Here is a 19,585-nt window from a genome sequence, read left to right on the forward strand (position 1 = left end):
ATGTACAAAACCCTAATAAGTGATCACATACGCGATGGAAACAACAGTAATAAACAAAAGAAAAGAAGTAGTTAACAAAACCGAAAAAAAGATAATGAGAACTATAACAGGTCCAAACATATCACAGGAAGGAGAAACAAGAGCAAAGAAAAACGGAAAAATGGAGAGAAAATCAACAGAATGACGCAATGGATCCCATTGTGGCCAAGGAGAAGGGGCAGGCCAAGAAATGATATAGAGGAAGACAAAGACAAAATGCCGGAACCAAAAGGAATGGAAAATAATAACAAAAGCAGTCAAAACAAACGATAAACTATAAAGAAAATAAAAATTAGAAAACGAGGAGTAATCCATCTCAAAAAAAGGATTTAAAGCGCCAAAAGCGATAACCACAATTCAAAGGATTGAAAGGCTTGATGATGATGATGATGATGATGAAAGAAAAAATACGAAAAACAACGTATGTTTTGGAACGCTGTGTAAATTTCAATAATGCTGCCGGCCCCTGGGCCGTATCAATAAGTCACGCGATCGCAATGTGTCAGAAAGAAGAATCATGTTTTTTAGAGCTTTTACACTTCATTCGATTCCTCTACGGATGTTTTAAATACTTGTATTCTCAAGTCTACGGATGTTTTAAATACTTACATTCTCAAGTCTACGGGTGTTTTAAATATTTGTATTCTCAAGTCTATGGATGTTTATAAGTAATTACAAGGTCAAGCTAGAAAGACAGTATCGCCATTTCTTACCAGATAGTGGAAATATCTTATTACTTTTGTCGAGAACGATAGAATCTTCCACGAGCTTCGAGTCTACACTATAACCTTCATTAACCATATAAAACGGGTGCGCCGACGTGATGTGAGTCAGTTGAGTCGAGTAATCGAAGCGATAAGGCTGCAGAAGAATTTTAACTGTACTGCGAAGTAGTAATTTTTTGGTGGATATGAATAAACACTCGACTGATCTGAATATAAAGTTATAGAGTAAAAATCTGATTGTCACTCAAATATATTCATATATTCAAGCCTTCGAAACAAAGTTGAGGCTTTGGGAAAATCAGATAAAAAATCAAACTTTGGAGCATTTCCCTCATTTAAAATCATTGGATGAATATTCTCAACTTCTGCAAAATTTGATTTCGAAATTCAACAATCGTTTCGAAGACTCAAAAAATGAATGAAATGGAATTCCGAATTTTCAACAATCTATTCAATTTTGAAGCTTCACAAGCACCAGTTCATTTGCAAATGGAGTTGATAGATCTTCAAACGGACTGTATTTTGAAAGAAACTTTTACTGAGATTAACACACTCTCATTTTATACACAATATTTCAAGAGTTTTGAGAATTACCTGAAATTATAAAAGCATACAGCATTTTCTGCATATTTGCTAGCACTTATTTATGTGAGCAGATATTTTCCGTCATGAAAATAAATAAGAACAAACATCGCACAGATTTACGAATGAATATTTTCAATCAATTCTTAAAAAAACTATAACGAATATGATACCTGACATCATCAGGTATCTGGATCCTCGAGCTCAACATAATCCACCATTTACCATCTTTTATATTATATTTTGTATTTCTTGTATCTCTTAAGTCCTGATGTAGAAAGGGACATTCATTGGCGATGTCGTCCATGATTTCTTATATTTCCAAGGTCCTATTGTACCAAGGGACATTAATTGCTATCTCCTGACGATACCTTCCATGATTTTTTATATCTCGAATGTCCTAATATACCAAGGGACATTAATAGTTATCCCTGGAGATGTCCATGATTTCTTGTATCTCCAAGGTCCTAATGTACCAAGGGATATTAATTGTTATCTCCTGGAGATATCGTTCTCCTAGCTCCTAAAGTACCAAGGGGCATTCATTGGCGATGTCGTTCATGATTTCTTATATCTCCAAGGTCCTAATATACCAAGGGATATTAATTGTTATCCCTTGGAGATATCTTCCATGATTTCTTGTATCTCCAAGGTCCTAATGTACCAAGGGACATTTATTGGCGATGTTGTCCATGATTTATTATATCTCCAAATCTTTTTTCATATCTTTTGGTAGTATATCCCTGTGCTTTATGACATATATAACTCAATCTGATCAGATGGTTGTCGATTTTAGTTGACATAGTCCTTTGACATCAGTCCTTGGTCCAGAATGAATCTATATTTTCCCTTGGTGGTGTAAACGTCGTTGGTCGCTTCCTGGTGGCGATCGGACTGTGAACTTTTACTCGAAAACTTTATTTTCAGAGCTCTAAACAACAGAGACATCTATTTAGGTTTCGATTATATGGAAACTGATTTACATAACGTAATTAGAAGAAAAACTATATTGAAAGACGTCCACAAGAGGTTTGTGTGTATTTTGTAAATTATATATTTATATAATGTATGAAGGAAATATGGGGTGGTAGCGTAGAGTGTGCGCGAAGTGTCTATTCGTCGCCTTTTCTAACAGCTTGGTGTATTTTACGAGAAAATCTTTTTTTTAAAATTCAACTATTTCAAAAACTGGAGTCGACTGATCTACCGAATCGTTTCCATTTTAGTCGTTTGGGTCTTGATAATCTCGCAGATTTTCGACAATATTTTATCGCTTACACTCAAACGAAAGCCCATATTTGGGGGGCTAGCTGATTCATGATCTATTCTAAGTTCAGTTAAACAGCTTGGAGGAGTGAGTTTATTGAAGAATTCATTGACAAATAGAAAAAAATCTATGGAGGAGCAATGGCTCTTGCGCAGATGATGGTATCTACTGTTGAACCTGTGTACAAATTATTTCTGAAATATCGAAACCATTTCAAGAAAGTATGAATTCAAATATAGTTCAAACAAAAAGAAAATCAATAAATATCTCGAAAGCTCATTCGTTCGGATAAAAAAATCTCCTTGACTAACGTCTAAGTATTAATGAAAAAGTATCAGGTCCATTAGTTATATGCTAGTGATCTACGAGTATTTCTGACTTCATTCGAACCACGAACTGAAATCAAAGAAACAGAGAATCCTTTAATTAGTAATTGCTCAACCGACAGTGATTGTAGTTTTTTCAGCCCACCTAAGAAAAAATGTATCACGGACTATTGTTAAATTATTACAACATTTTTCGAGTTCCCATTATATTGTTTTATAAAACACGATGGCAATGTCATACTGACCGCCTTGTTTTATTAATATGTTAGTTTTACATGGACGTGGTTAAATAATTTTAGAGAAAATTAATCTTTGTTCTTACGAAAAAAAACTAAATACACACATTCTTCTTAAATAGTTAATAGAAAAATCGGCAGTTATGATGGAATTTTATTGAATGTACTGGTTGTGAAAAAAAATTTTATTAAAAAAATTCTCCCCTTCCCTCGCCACACACCTTTCCATACGTTTTTTCCATTGATCGAAGCAGTGCTGGAAGTATTCTTTGGTAATGGCCTTCAGGAGCTCTGCCGTTTTTTGCTTTACCGCTTTCATCAGCTCAAATCGGGTCTCTTTCGAAGCAGATCTTTTTCTAACCTTTTAAGGAAATTTAAGCAGACCCGTTGACGCAAGAGCTTTTGGTCAGGAGTCAGATTTTTTGGCACCAACTTCGTACAGACTTTTGTCATGTGTAATTCTTCGTGTCAAATTTTTCTAACTGTTTCTTTATTGACGGTTACAGCCTCGGCAATCATTTGACGATCTGCATGCACAATTTGGTTGATTTTGGTCACTGCTTCCGGTGTTGAAATAGTCACAGGGCGACCTGGGCGCTGGTCATCTTCAGTGCTATCTCGGCCCTCTCTAAAGTGCTTACACCACTCAAAAACACGCGCACCAAATAGAGAATTGTACCCATAGGCCTCTTGCAATAATTTACAGCACTCAGTCAGAGGCTTTTTACAATTTAACGAGAAATTTGAGATTGAGGGTCTCGTTATTTAATAGCCAGACCTCGTATCTGTGAGAGTGGCATCAATAGCCTTCTTCGCGGGTCTGATTCCGAATCAGTTAAGGAACTGATCTCATACGCACTTTCAAAATTGTCAAATTTATTTGTATTCATTTAAGAGAAGATGTGGTGGATTTTCGCTAGCCCAGATAGCAATTGTTGTCTATTTAGAAAAGAACATTCGTCTGGAAAAAAATGTACAAATGTATCTTGTAAGGATAAAATATTCAATGAACGGTAGTGGTTAGGTGATAGAAACTACCCTACCCTTTCTTGTACTTATCTAATACATTGTACACAATTGTACTTATCTAATACTAAATTGTCTACATGTTCACTTTGACGTAGACCAATATGAGCTTTCACTTTCTCGTCTTGCGAAATATGAAATGTGCTCACAGAGGAGCAGATGATATCCATTCCAAAAGAGGACTTGCTCCTACTGAACGCACTGTTTACACCAACACTCGCAATTACATTGTCTAACGCGCGTTTCGATAACCAAGCTATCGTCTTTAGAGATTGAAGGTAAACTTAATCTGATGTCTTAACTTACCTTCCAGCGGGAAAAACTCCTTGAAGGGAATCTTCACATTCATTCCTTGACTACTAAACTATAGAATGGACCGTGAGGAATTAGCCTTTTGTCTCTATTTAAGTAATTTCAATGCTTTTAAATGCTTTCAACAATTTATTATTGGATACATTTTTTAATAAATTCACATCCACAATTTCACAGCTATGTGCTCTTTAAACCTGACAATAACGAATCTCTTAGTCTGCCCAATATACTTCCCGTCATAATTACCATAGATAATTTCATATAAACCCCATTTCTCCAAATTTGGTATTTTATCCTTAGGATTGCACGATAATTGTTTTAATGTATTGTTGGATTTACAAAGTTACGAGTGTTGTAGGAAAAGTATCCGACCTCAACCTCAACCACTTAGTAATATAAGATAACCAAAATGTCAGCTATTGTGGACGCTTAGTTTCTGTTTGATGAGTTAGATACGATAAAACTTCAATCTACACCATAAATTACGACCGCAAGGTGGACTGCGACGCTTAGCGAAATAATTAAAAAAGTTTTTCAAATAGCTTACCGCCGATGTAGGATTAGAGGGACGGAAGAGGTTATCAGCACACCATAAATGAATACAGAACGAACAACTTTCAGATGGCGTCGTCTAAAAACTATATTGACTTTTTATATTACGAGGATGTATTGATATCTAGTTAGCCTAAACCAGTTCCATGCATAAACAAAATATTGCATTATCATAGCAACGAACAATAACTTATTAGAAGTGTAAGTGTAAAGTTTGACGTCAAAAAAGTAAACCAGAGTTACGCAATAAATTAAAAGAAAAAAGATATCTACCGAAATTGTGAAAATCGAACCATCATCAAGTACCTGTATTTAAAAGGGTCAAGAGGTAAGCAGATTTACGAATCTATGCTTAATTACTCTTGGTGATTAATGTCCTTCGTATGCAAGCTTCAAAAGAGGTAAATTTTTTATTGAAGATGATGACCGATCGGGAAGGTGGCCAGTTTCTGTGCGAATTCCCGAAAATATCGATGCAGTTCATGACACGATTTTATCAGACCGTCGAATTGGGCTAAAACGGATATCTGAAGCACTGAAAATTTCATACGAACGCGTTCATCATATAGTTCACGTCAATTTGAACATGAGATAAATTGCTGCAAAATGGATCCCCAATTGTTTGATTGTTGACCAAAAGCGTGAAAGGGTAGAAGCATCGCTGTGCTCGATTTGAAAACGATGTAGACTTCTTAAACCGAATTGTTACTATGGATGAGACTTGGGTACATTACTAAAATCCAGAAACAAAGCAAGCATGATTGATTTTTTTGGATAAGGGTAGAACAATAACTGGAGATTACTATTCTACATTACTGACCACTCTACGGGAAAAAATTAAAGAGAAAAAATGCGGAAAGCTATCCAAAGGTGTTTTGTTTTTGTAGCACAACGCACACAAATTTCATGTTAAGAGAATATTTTGAGTAATAAAATATTTTGACATTGAAATTTTGTTTGGTTCTATAGTAGGCTAAGAATTTTTCTATATATCCTCGTATTTATATCTATCAATGAATGTTATGTGTCTTGTACAATTCATAACCATTATGGAAGGTGTTTTATCAATCAAAGTTTGCTCTTTCTTAATTCATAACCATTGAATTACCTGATTTATTATCAAGAACAATAAATTAGCATTATTTTCTATTACAAAATGCTGTTGAGGTTAATAAGTTAATTAGGTCGTATATTATCTTCTACACACCTTAACGTTTAATATTAGACAAAGCTGAGTTCACAGTGCAATTTATTTATAAATATATAGCGTAGAAAAATATATTAATTTAAGTAATGATCATTAATCTATTTTTATTAAGAAAATAATCCCCGTGTCAAATTTATAGTTTTCTTATTCTTATTTCGTTTCCTTTCAATAGTCGTCCAAAAATTCATATTTATGAAGAAGATAAGGCCAAAGTGGTTTAGTAATTTATAGTGTAAGATTTTTAAATATTTCAAACTGGTCCACGTAAAAAAATAATGCTATTATTTAAATAATTTTCGACATCACTATTCAGGGTTTCTGGCTCCTGCACTACGGTTATTATAGTCAAATAACACAGGCCAACAAAAAACTTTTGCTTCAAGAAGTTGGCAACAATAGACTTATATTCTGGGTCTTTTTCATTTCCCAAAAATTTGATGACAACTTGTTTGAAAGATACCCATGCTTCTTTTTCATTTGAGGTCATTGTGGATTTGAAGTTAACGTCAAACATAATTTTTCTAATATCAGGTCCGATAAAGACGCCTTCTTTCAATTTAGCTTCTGAAAGGTGTGGAAATTTCTGACAGAGATATTTGAAACAAGGACCGTCTTTAGGCAAAGCCTTTACTAACTGTTTCATGAGGCCTAACTTTATATGTAGTTGTGGTAGGAGCACGTCTTTTGGGTCCACAAGGTTTTTGCGTAGAATGCTCTTTTCGCCAGGCTTTAAAGACTCTACCAGGCCAGTTCTTTTTGCACCAATGTTGATTCCTAGCTCTACTGTCCCATTCACACAGGAAATATGAAAACTTGGTAAAACCACCTTGCTGACCAAGGAGAATGCACGTTATTTTCAAATCACCACATAACATTCAACCATGTGCAGAATGACCGACAGGTACAAAAGCATACACGTTACCGTTGTGTAGTAAAACAGCCTTCCAACTATTTTTGGATGAATCAATAAACAGCCTCCAATCTTCTTTTTTGTATTCAATTCCAAACTCACTCATTAGACCAGAAATGTCTGAGCAGTACACCAAATTACCCTCTTGTTCAAAATACTTTGAAAATTGCTGTTCTCTCTTCCTATACACACGAACGCTAGTTCCAGCCGCCAACAAGTTCTTTTCTTGTAGCCTAGAGCCAAGAAGTTCAGCTTTTTCTTTCGTTAGATCCCTAACTAAGTCGTTAAGCTCGACCTGAGTAAACAATTTAGGCTCTATATTTTCTGTAACACATTGAAATTCTTCATCGTGTTTGTCTAACTCCGACTGTACATCAGAAAATTCTTCTGATACAATAGAATTTAATTCCTCTGGTGGTTCAGGGACCAGTAAATCTACACCGTGTCGTACTGGTCGGATAGCGGACGGACTGCAAAAGTAACAGTCATCAAAAAGATTTCTTGGTTCCCTCCAAGTCATAGGAACAGCAAATTTGAAGTGTTTTTTCTCTTTTTTTTACCATTTTTACCAACACGTACATAACAAATCTTATGCGGTGCCCAAGATTTATCCTGATTTCCAAGTTTAGTTCCAAAATATGCTAGATAAACTTTTTTTACAAAGTCTGTAATGTTTCTTTGGTGTTTTTTAATAACAAATTTACCACAAATATAACGAAAACTGTAAGCAGAGTTTTCACAACCGCGATTAGGTATTGCACTGAGCACATGTACATACAGGAAACGGAAACGTGAAACCTAGATTAGATTGAACCTAAACTAAACATCAGCTGTTTAGCATATGTTTCAGCAGTACTATCCCTAGATAGGTATGGAGTCGGTCTGGCTTCATTAGACCTATTTTTTCAATTTTATTTTAACTATAAAAAAAGCTGTTAAATTCTAAAAATGTGAATAAATGGTGGGTGATACAGCTTTTTAAGCATCATATTTGGATTCAGTAAACCTAAAAAACATAAGAATAAGGTATTTTCAGTAAAAAAATTTTTTTATCGTTGGCCTTTGTAATTTGCACAAAATTCAACATTTGGGCAGTTTCTCGACATTGACAGTGCTAAAAATTATGTATAGTCCCTAGAGACTCCACCGTACCATTCTAAACAAAACGCAGTCTCTTGAGTAAAGGCATCATTTTACTTCATCATAAATCCTGCATGTACAATGTGCCTAAGAGACAAGATCTGATTTTTTGGATATGTAAAACTTGGTTATTTTTCCTACAGTTCTGATCTAGCGTTCATGACTACCACATGTTCTTTCATTGGATGAAACACGTGGGCGGTGAACGAGAAGAGATGTATTGCAATCACTTATCGAGATTTGAGAATTCGTCAAAGACAGAACTCAAAAGTGATTTGGCTTCAGGATTTTATCTAAAAACGGAATTGCTAAAAAACTATTTTCATTTTTTCTTCTTTTTAAAACGGTAGTTTCTTGAAAAAATATGATTCGTAAAAAATTATTTTCAAGGAAAAAACTGTATGTTAAAAGATAGTTTGTGAAACAATGTTTGACAAAAGATAGTTGGATAAGAAAATTTGAAAAAGGAAAATATCTGTCTGTCTAAATAACGGCGTCCAATTTATAATGATTCGATTTATAATAAATTTATAAAATGAGGTATCTACGCCTATGGTAGATCAAACAAAATTGTCGGCAAAGGTTTCGAACCAGTTTATATAATCCGCAATTGATATTGGAAGTACCATAAAATATATCGACCACGAACAGCCTAGAACCTAGAACTACGTACACATCTCACATCTATTTTTGAAATTGTATATATATACAAACATCGATCGGGGCTTCCCCGACAAACTCGTGGCACGTCACCTTATCGTGATTTGGAAAATATGATGATTGAGACCTTTGGAACGGTTGAAAAGCGTTGGTTCAAAATGAGCACGAATTTAAGTAAAAGTTCTGACCTTAGAAAATAAGCTCGAAATTAAGTAAAAGCGAAAAGCACTATTTTTCTAAAAACCAATTATTTTTTGACCTAATGTATACTTAAAACGGTATTACTGGATAAGTTGCTTACAAATTGGAGTATAAGCAAAATTGCTTAGAATCCGATTTCTACTCATGACAATGTTATTTGTTCCAATCAAATTGACGGTCTGCTGTGATATGCTATATTCCTTAAAGCTGAATATTTCCAAGATACAGTATCACAAAAATGAAATTTCAAGAAATATTATGAAACAAATGAAATTTATTAGTCGTTTTTGTGCCAGAGTTAACTAATCCAAAACAAAACTTATCACAACGGTGCATCATTATCAATTAATTATTTGTTACAATGAACTCTAACCTCATTAAGTTTATCATTACTATAAATTGTCTGTATTCCATATTTCTGTCAATTTTATAGATTGTCAACTTTTACCCCATTAAGGTATCATTTTCAATTATTTATTATTTAATTATTTTAAATTATTATTAAATCATCAGTTTGCTAAATAAATTGTTTTTAAAAAGCAAGTTGGTGAATTGAGTTATTCAATTCCAGCCATTATTTTGTCGAGTGAAATATAGATAAATTAGACTTCATTTTAAAAAATTTTATTGCTGAATTTATTAGTATTGTTTATAGCTATTAATTATTAATTAATAATTATTGGAAGCTTAAAAACAATTAATTAACGAACCAAAAAGCTATATAATTCCGCAACAGCTTTTAATCTACTACAAGTCCCAGATTCGTCCATCTTTGGAATATTGCTCGCACATTTGAAGTTCGACTCCCAAGCTTACTCCAATACAGAAGAGAGCAGTTTGACTTACCGGGGATCCAGAGTTGATCAAAAACTTGGATAGCTTAGAGCAGTTTTTGCAAGACCTACTCGACAGGCAGACGTAGCTCATAAACACGGAGTTCGCCTGCAGACGCCCAGAATTTTCCTTTGGAGAAGTGCAAGCCTGTGGAATTAGCTACCAAGGCACGTCTTACAACCTACAGAAGCTCAAAATCACAGGCATCTCCACACGGCAGGCACCATTCGAATTACCCTCTCGTGGTTGCTTTGTACATTAACAGTGTAGTCAAAACGACACATAGACACAAGCACAACACACTGTAATCAAGAGAAATTGAACAATTCATACCACAACTAAATCATTCGGCTTGGTGTCAAAGCTACTCCAATGATTATCAATAATGTAGTTTCAATTATCTCTGCATGGGTAAATTTATGAGAAAGCAAGTATTCTTTATGGCATTATTCAAAACCTTCGAGTGGTGGTATTGAAGGTGAGAGATACTGGGAACCTCCGAAAGTATTTATTATTTCCAAATAACTAATATTGGTTTAATTGATTATCGCTAAAAAATTACATACGCTTCATTCACATGTTATGGTAGTTGAATATTTTATTTATTTACACTAACAGTTAATATTATTACCGGTTTGAGCAATACGCTTCCTCAAAAATTATTATTACATGCACGCTAAATTGATTAAAGTTGTTTGTGTTTATAATATATTTATCTACGATCGCATAAAAATTAGATGGACAAAATTTGTGGCCAAGTTAATAGTGAGTTATAAACCTCAAACTAACCAGAAAGTTATACGCCAATTCCAAACAGCCGAGATAATAATATAATGAAGAGACATTTTTTACGGAAACAGAGGTAGAAGAAGAAACTGAAAAGATTATGCAGGCAGAATGGCTGATGATCGTATAGCTAAAATCAGACTTAGGCCTCTATTCAGTTTACCGAAGAGATGGTTCGAAAGCTGGACCTCAACAATACCACCATTTCTCAAAACAGGAAACAGATGAAGCAATTTACTATAAACATTTCATCCTTAGATGTGGGTGTAGAAGAAGAAACTGAAAAGATTATGCTGGCAAAATGGCTGATGATCGAATAGCTTAAATTAGACTTGACCTTTATTCAGACTACTGAAGAGATGGTTCGAAAGCTGGACCTCAACAATAGGACCATTTCCTAAAACATCACCCGATACAGAAAGATTATCTAAATAATTGATTGATTGAACTCGGAGATCCAACTTTAAAGAACGTGAGAACCGTTTCAGCTGCAAACATGATCATTACGATTCTTTGGGATTTCGGATTGTGCTCTAAAATTTGAAAAATTGTTCAGTCGTCGATGATTAAAGAATATTACTACAACAAAATAAAAATTGATAAAAGTTTTGTCGTGTTTTTTAAGTCTACGTACTTAGAAAAATTTTGTACGAAACTCGTGAGTAAAGTAACTTTTTTTTCACTCGTAGGAATTGCCTGTCAAACCATGTTGCATAAATAACTATTCCTTGAAAAATATTTAACAATTTTATCTACAAAATGAAAATTTCTTTGATTTCTTAGACCTTTTGGTATGTTTGTCTAATGTTTCTAAATATTTTTTTTTAGGTCTTTTCCGTTTCAAATAATTAACATTTCGACTAATTTTAAATCTTTATCAAAATATATTTTGATATTTTTATCTACCTTTTAAAAATTATTAAAAAATTTAATTTTGGAACAGACAGAACATTTAGAAACATAAACAAAATGAAAATTATACACTTGAGCCTTATGTTGTTGATATATTAAATTAATTTAAAATACTAATAACTTGATTCACCTTGTATTACATAAATATTTAGTAGAACAAATAAATTTGTTCCAAATCATATAAAAATAAAAAACAAAAAAACCGAAACTACTGCTCTACCATGTTGTAACTTTATTAGAAATTGAATCGAACGATGTGAAAATGTATAAGAAAAATATGAATTTATAAATACCCTTGTGGGTTTCCGTTTTCTGCGAATCCTTATTTTCAGTCCTTAAAATAATCCTTTTGATAGATAACATAAAAAAATCGTTTTTATTACACACTTTTCACTAGCACATTCCTATCAACTAACGTGGATTGTGCCGTTTGGATTTATTTATTTATTTCTTTTATTGTATTTAAAATCGGAGCTAGTACCCTATAATGCGAATATGATTTAAGTCCGGCACCAACTGCACAATCAAAATTCAACAGCAACGTGCTCGCCAGTCCACATTTCTTGTAAGTGGGGACGTCTCCGGTAGTCCATTGTCCTGGTGCACGTCAATGACGCTAATATTGGCGAAACAGTTGTATCTGCATCACGTTGGCTGGATAATTTTTTATTCAAATAATCGCATACCCGTATAAAGATTACTATTTCGAAAATTTTATTTTCAATAAAATTAATCGACACTTGCACTGTTTCTGCTGTCGATTTGATAATCAGAATTAGAACAAGTTCGTAGAAATAATATAAAACATGGAATGTACAAAATTTGTCCCGGGAATAATGAGAAAAAGTATCTAGCGTATAGTATAAGCTAAAAGAATTATAGTATTTCGTATAATTGTCCAATACATGCTATCGTTTTCGCATTATAGGCCTCCAAAACTCTTATTTTAATTTCGTTTTTAGTACAGTAAACCAAGCAAATCACAACGCAATTTTAAAGAACTTCATGGATTATTTTGAAATTTTGACAGAAGCTCAAAAATTATGCAAATAACAAACCTGATTTGGTGCCAATGTATGCTTCTACCCCAGGGGTGAATGTCACCCTTACTCGGAGGTGGAAATTTAAAATTTCAAAATAACACCGGGAATCGATAGAGAAAGAGATTTATGACGAAAATAAGTTGAGTAACTCGAATTTGAAAAAAAAAAAATGTAATAAAATAAAAAACGTAATTTTTTCAAAATATCTCAAAAACTTGTAGCTTATGAAATTCCCTACAAAATGATGTATGGATGAATGCAAAAAAGCTTAAAGGGAAGCTATTATTTAAAAAAACGAATACATTTTTCTAGAGATAATGCTGGAAAATCACGAAACGTCTAAGTTTTGATCTTTTTGTTGATGAAGAAGAAATAGACGAATTAGAAAGTTAGGTTTTTCAACATAAACCTACAAGAAATCTCACGTTTTAATAAATAACTAAATATTGTACAAATGAAAAAAAATGTTGAAAAGGTTTTTTTATTTTTCTGATAAAATTTCCCCTAGTGATGGTAATCGTTTTTAACACCATCAGAAAGTAGATATTTCAAGGAACAGAAAAACCCACAGGTTTTCTAAAAATAGATTTTCACCTTATTTAGAATTAATATCGAAAAGCACCCTAATTTTCAATCGAAAATACTCCTGTCAAATTATCCCCTTTTTTTAAAAAGCTTTCATATTTTTTAAATCTACAAGAAATCTCACGTTTAAATAACTAAACATTGTACAAATGATTAAAAAAAAATTTCGGAAACGTTTTTTTTTTGACTTTTCTGATAAAATTTCCTCAAGTGATGGTAATCGTTTTTTACACCATCAGAAAGTAGATATTTCAAAGAATAAAAAAACAACGGTTTTCTAAAAATGGCTGATATTTTGAAGTGAAAATTTTCGATTGAAAATTATGGTACTTTATGGGTATAAATTAAATTAAGTTTAAAAAATAAATATTTCATATCAAAGAAATCACAATATAACTTGATTTTTTTAATTTTTCTTATAAATTTTGAAGTTACGTGAAAAAGGTGTAAAAGCAAAAGTTGTAGATCTCTTTAACACCTACAATTTAACTATTCAACTTTTTTCCATAGGGCTCATAGTTTTACCGGAATTCGTTTCTTACCCTCCAAAACTTGCCCTTCCCGACCTCAGATCGCCCGCAAATTATTTTTTGTTTCATTTTTATCATATCCCCCCATATATATATATATATATATATATATATATATATATATATATATATATATATATATATATATATATATATAACTTTGAAAGTAGTTGATACTTATAGTTTTTTTTCTGAAGATATAAATTGTATCACTATCATTCGGCATAATCGCTTAACCTTTAATGTAAAAAAAAAGTGAGAAATTTCAGTACAATAGTGGATACTATTTTCTTAAGCAATCTTGTCCCGAGATTCAACCGATTAATTATTGGGATGATTCAAGGTTCAAGGTATGTTCAACAAACACTTGAACCGTTGCATTTCTGGGATTCTTATTTCATGAGTTAATTTTCACATATTAATTGCTAGGCAATTCATGAAAGTGTTATATAAAAGATTGTGCGATTTATATGAAATTTATATACTGTAGTTGTGCAAAATTGTAGTGCTCTAATTAATACCTATAATATCTCTAATTGCCATTATTGGACCGTTCAAAGTTTTTTTATTAAGTGCTATTATGTAACTGTTAATATTCAAATTCTTCTAGTTGAAATATACATTATTCTACATTTGTAAAAAAGACTTAATATAAAATTATAAGTGTCGTAATTTTATTTAGATAAATAAGTCTTCCTTCTCTTTTTTTTAAATTTTTTCAACGACGCTGCTTAATGATAACTAGCTTTCATACTTGCAGTTTGGTAGTCTCCTTTGAATTAGGTCTCTTTTCCTTTGCAACTTTTATTAATCCATACTATTGACTTAAAGCTTTTATTCTAGTTATGACATGCACGAAACATCACGTGTTATTTTGATGGCGTTTCTCATTGTTCTGTGTTTTCACATGTTTCTTAAAAGCTGTTTATTGTATATTGTATATTCCATGAAGCATATTTTATGTCGGGTGACCCAAATACCCAAAAAAAATTCCCTGAAAGTTTGGGCCTTAGAAATTAATATTCCTCGATCGAGGGGTGTGAAAATTTCCTTTCAAAAACCCCAGGAATCTGATTTTTCATTATTTCTAGAGCTCGGTGGCATTTCATAGCATCGCTTCGTCCAAGAATGTTTTTTCAGAATTGAATGCTCTACAAAAGTGTCCTAACTAACCAAACTCTTGTCACACACGAGATAAATCGCGAAACCATGGAAAAATCAAATTTAGAGGCCTGTATTGCCTAATTCTGAAAACCCTTTCATGGACGAAGCGATTCTATGAAATGCCAGCTGAGCTACAGAAATTTGAAAATGAAAAATCTGGGTTTGTTTGAAGGGAAATTCCTTACACCCTTCGATCGAGGACTTAATATTGAAGGCTCAAACTTTCAGGGAATTGTTTTTGGGTCTTAGCAACAAAATTTTCTTTTGAAAAATACTAAATTCTCTGAGACCAATTTGGATTTTCGAAATTTTTAACAAGTCGTTTGTTATAGATGAAGTGAAGTGAAAACATGTTCCACACTAATGTTGCATTTAGTTTTTCATATATTGGTAAAATTTGCTTGGAGATAATGAAACGTAGAATTCTCATGTTTATTCATAGTTCTTCTTGGTGGTTATCCCAATTTTTGTATGGGTGACTTTACACAAGAAAAAGAGTTATTAGTGAAAAACTGTACAATCAAAGTTTATACTACCCCAACTAAATCTAGAAGATCTTTGATAAAGAATCGTAATAGAAAATTGGAGAATTGGATATTCTATTGAAGGGAAGTTGGTTTCAAAAATTAGATCCATTGAAATTATATTAATTAACTATAGGATAAATATGGATTTTCTAGATTCAGGCCACAAACTTCCAAAGATCGAAAATTCAAGTCGTTTAAATTCAAACGACAAATCGATTGGAATCATTGGAATGAGAACTTTCTAACCTCAAATTTTCCTTTGAGTTATCATCTTCAGAGACTGAAGGTAAACTGACAATTGACAGATGAACTGACAGATAACTTGGTTATCGAAACGCGCTTTCAACAGAGTAATTGTGAGTGTTGGTGTAGATAGTGTATTCAGTATGAATATCACCAACGGTTCCAGAAATTCCAACTTAACTATTGATTTAGATTTGTTTATGTACTTTCAGAAAAAAAATACAACGCTCTTCTACATTTTTAGGAGAAATTGTTGAAATTCTAGTTTGCGCCGAATGCGCCGAAAAAAAAACAAAATGTAATATGCCATTCGACTCGTTAGGTTTGTTCACGTGTTGTGACACAGTAGTCTCTTTATTCTAACACAATAAGTTTTTGAAGAAATTAATTTGTTATCGACCTTCCACTCCATTCGAGAAATTCAATAAAACCTCGGAATGTATTCAAAATCGTCCTTTACCTATGTTCACTTCAAGCAAAAGTAAATTTTCAAAAAATTTTGGTGATTTTATTTTCTATATTCGCTGGTAAGTTTTTCTTTACTTTTTTTTATTGTGCTCACAAAAATTTCAGATTTTCGTATTTTCTATTTATTTGGGGAACAGAACGAATAGAATAAAACAGTTGGTTGTATTTTAAAAAATATAAATTCAGTTTTCTCATATTTTAGATCTTTTAGATCATTTTTACTCAAATCTATTCTTTCTACTCGTTCCATTGCATCTTTGTTCCCGTTTCCTTCTTCATTATATTTTTTCCTGCAATTCTACAGCTGCCAGGTTGAGAATTTCCGCAACAACCACCAGACTACAAACTCAATCTCAATTCTAACATTTGGGAATCCAGGTGAGAGCTGTAGCTATCCAGGATTTCCATATATAAGTCCCAACTTTTTATCTTTAATATATACAAAACTGAGTTGTTTTTAATTTATAACTAATTTGTTGTGCTCTTTTGGAAACGCAGTTAATGCAATTTATCATTTTTTCAATAAATTTATTTGTTGCTGAAACTTTTCTATGTTTCTTAGCAATAAATATTAATTTGGAGAATCGTGTACGAATATAGTTTTAGATTGTTTAATTTTCATTTTTGACTTAATTTATCCAGCTTTTCCGCGTTTTTATAAATTTTTTACATCGTTCGTTAAAAACCTGGTGGTGAATTGTTCACCCCATCTTAGTACTAGTTTTTATATAATTTAATATCACTTCCTAGATAAAAGACTCCTGCCGAGTTACAAAAAAAGGGGTTGAACTATTAATGTTCCGATTTTTTATGACCAACGTAGGGTGGACCCCACTTCCAAATAATAAACCCCTTTGTTAATATATCCTTGATTTGATCGTACTCATTATATATAATCTGTAACTAGGAATTTTCTCCATAAAAAATGAGAGTAATGTTTATAAAAATCGTCGATATAAGATTGCATGATGACCTTAGTTTTTATTTCAGCCTTGACTGAGAAGCAGCGCAATTAACAAAAACCGAACTAGAAAAGGGTGTGGTACATTCTTTGAAAAAAAATTAATCTTAGATTGAAAAGTGAATTAAGAGTAATGGATTTTTTTTTCAAACTGAATTGTCAAGTCATTTATAGTTATATAAAATAGGAGAAAGTTATTCAATACATTTAATATTTACATTTATTATCATTAACCGGCGATTGAGTTTGAATTACGATTATTTGTTCTTACTTATACAAATTAAGTTGAGTATAAACAAGAAATGTTACACGAGAATTTAAACATCAAAGATTTACACACCAAGATGTTACCAAGAGTTCTCAGGAACGAAAAACGAAAATCTGATGTGTCGCATAGAGCCATAGTGGAAGCTGAATATTTGAGTATGATCCAGAGACCTTTACACAAAATATTCTGTAGTAAGTATCTTCGTGCTATCAAAAACAGTAATTGGACTGTACTATAAGTACTGTAGCGACTGAGGGCTTATGCTTTCTGAAATCACCAAGACAGGCTGAATCTTTCCCGCTACAACGCACCGGCCCACACTGTGGCAGAAAGGTCTTATACCTGGAAATAAATCGAAAAAGTAATTAGCAAAGTAAAGCCTTGTTCACCTTCGAATTTTCCTTAGAGTATCATTACGTAAATCATATTGTTTATCAGTTTACCCACCACCAAACGCGTTCCGAGGCATAGTTTTGGTTAACTAACCTAACCTAACATAACATAACCTAACCTAACCTTTAGTCTTAAATAGTGCCGTGGTGGTAGGTACTAGGCACATCCAAACGGAAAAGTACCTTGAGTGTCAGATTAAATCTTCGTTCTTCAATAATATCTGCCCCACATTAGAAATAACCATTGTATTTTTGAGTCTTTGCTAAAAAATTTCTTTATTCGAATGTTTCGCCACGAATCAGTGGATGTAATGGCTCATATTGCGGAGTTAATAGTAGCAATGTCTTTTTTCCACTAAGGCATATCATGGCTCTTCTTCAATGTGCCACAATATTTGCAAACAACGTACATGGGTCTAATACAAACGCATTAATCAGTATTCCACGGTTATCTTCAGTCTTTGAAGACGACTTGGTTACCAAAACGTCCATTAGGCTGTGTTGGTATAGTGGTAGTATGAACAGTATGAATATCACCAGAAATTCCAACTTATATTGATCTACACAACCCGTCATAAGTTTCTGTCTATCTTATAGTACAAAATAATAAAACTTGTAGTACACTTTTCCTTTCCAATTCTTCAAAATAGTCTTTGAAGAGCTTAGAATGAATGCTTGTGATCATTGTAAGGCTGAAAGATGGAAATAATCCTAGACTCAAAGACCTCAAACTTTCATTCATCTCTAGTGGTTGTAGTCTTTTGAGCTCGCCCTGAATGTTTTCTATAGCCAAAATTGTTGGTGGATGCAGATTTATTCACGTTGTAGTTCACAGTACGTCGAGGTTTCTTAATTCTGCGACAGGTTACTTTTACCCAGTCTCTAAAGATTTGCGACGAATGAACGAGTTTCCACTGATTGTTTCTTGGGTTTTATCCATTCTAAATCAAGTCTGAAATTGCAAGAGCGAAAATAATTTGTTTACAAACTTCACAAACAGATGTCCTCGGACAAAACGACAAACATAAATACATGTGAAATAATTCACTGTCAAATAATCATCAAATCAGTACCTGCAAATATTAACTTTCGTAATAAGTAAACAACGGAAACTATTATTTGTGGTTTCTAAGACACCGTTTAGACCTCCGCTTGAAAATACGAAAGCGAAATTTGTTAAAGTGTATTTTGGAATTTAATGAACGGATTATGGACTGGGAAAAAATTTTGACCGATACACACTGGGGCAGAAAGGTCCTATACATGAAAATAAATCCAAAAAGTAATTAGCAAAGTAAAGCCTACTTTTCATAATATACCCTTCATTATAACACAGGTAAATGTTATCATTAATCCCAAGCGTTTACTACCGATCCTTGTACTAAAGTCATTTTTTACGGATTTGTACTGTTGTAGATTTAAATTTTAAATTTTTGTGTGGATTTAAAGCTATATGTTCATAGTTTCTGTTCGAACTTCAACATGCAACATTTCAGTTATATAACAACGTTTTTAAAAAATTATATCTGCAGAAAAGTATTTAGTTAATATTATTTTAACATTTTCCGAAATATATGTAAGCTTTTAGCTGTCTTTCAATATACTCCAAGTTTTCAAATAATTTTTTTATAATTGGTATTAATTTAGCTTTTCAAAATTGTTTAGTTTTCTTGCACTTATTAGCATTTT

At 32.7% G+C, this 19,585-nt stretch overlaps 2 protein-coding genes across 2 annotated transcripts in view; one reads left to right on the forward strand and one right to left on the reverse strand.

Moving 5' to 3' along the window:
• Window positions 1-12,293, reverse strand: part of LOC130903930 (uncharacterized) — a 36,122-nt gene extending 23,829 nt beyond the window's left edge. Inside the window, exon 1 of the mRNA XM_057816325.1 lies at window positions 12,009-12,293. The gene's annotated coding sequence lies outside the window, so the exon portion shown is untranslated. The remainder of the gene's footprint in view (window positions 1-12,008) is intronic.
• Window positions 1-19,585, forward strand: part of LOC130903929 (N-alpha-acetyltransferase 16, NatA auxiliary subunit) — a 156,919-nt gene that overhangs the window by 57,004 nt on the left and 80,330 nt on the right. The window lies entirely within an intron of this gene.

The sequence above is a fragment of the Diorhabda carinulata genome, chromosome 2, assembly GCF_026250575.1.
Source record: "Diorhabda carinulata isolate Delta chromosome 2, icDioCari1.1, whole genome shotgun sequence".
Taxonomy (NCBI): Eukaryota; Metazoa; Arthropoda; class Insecta; order Coleoptera; family Chrysomelidae; genus Diorhabda; species Diorhabda carinulata.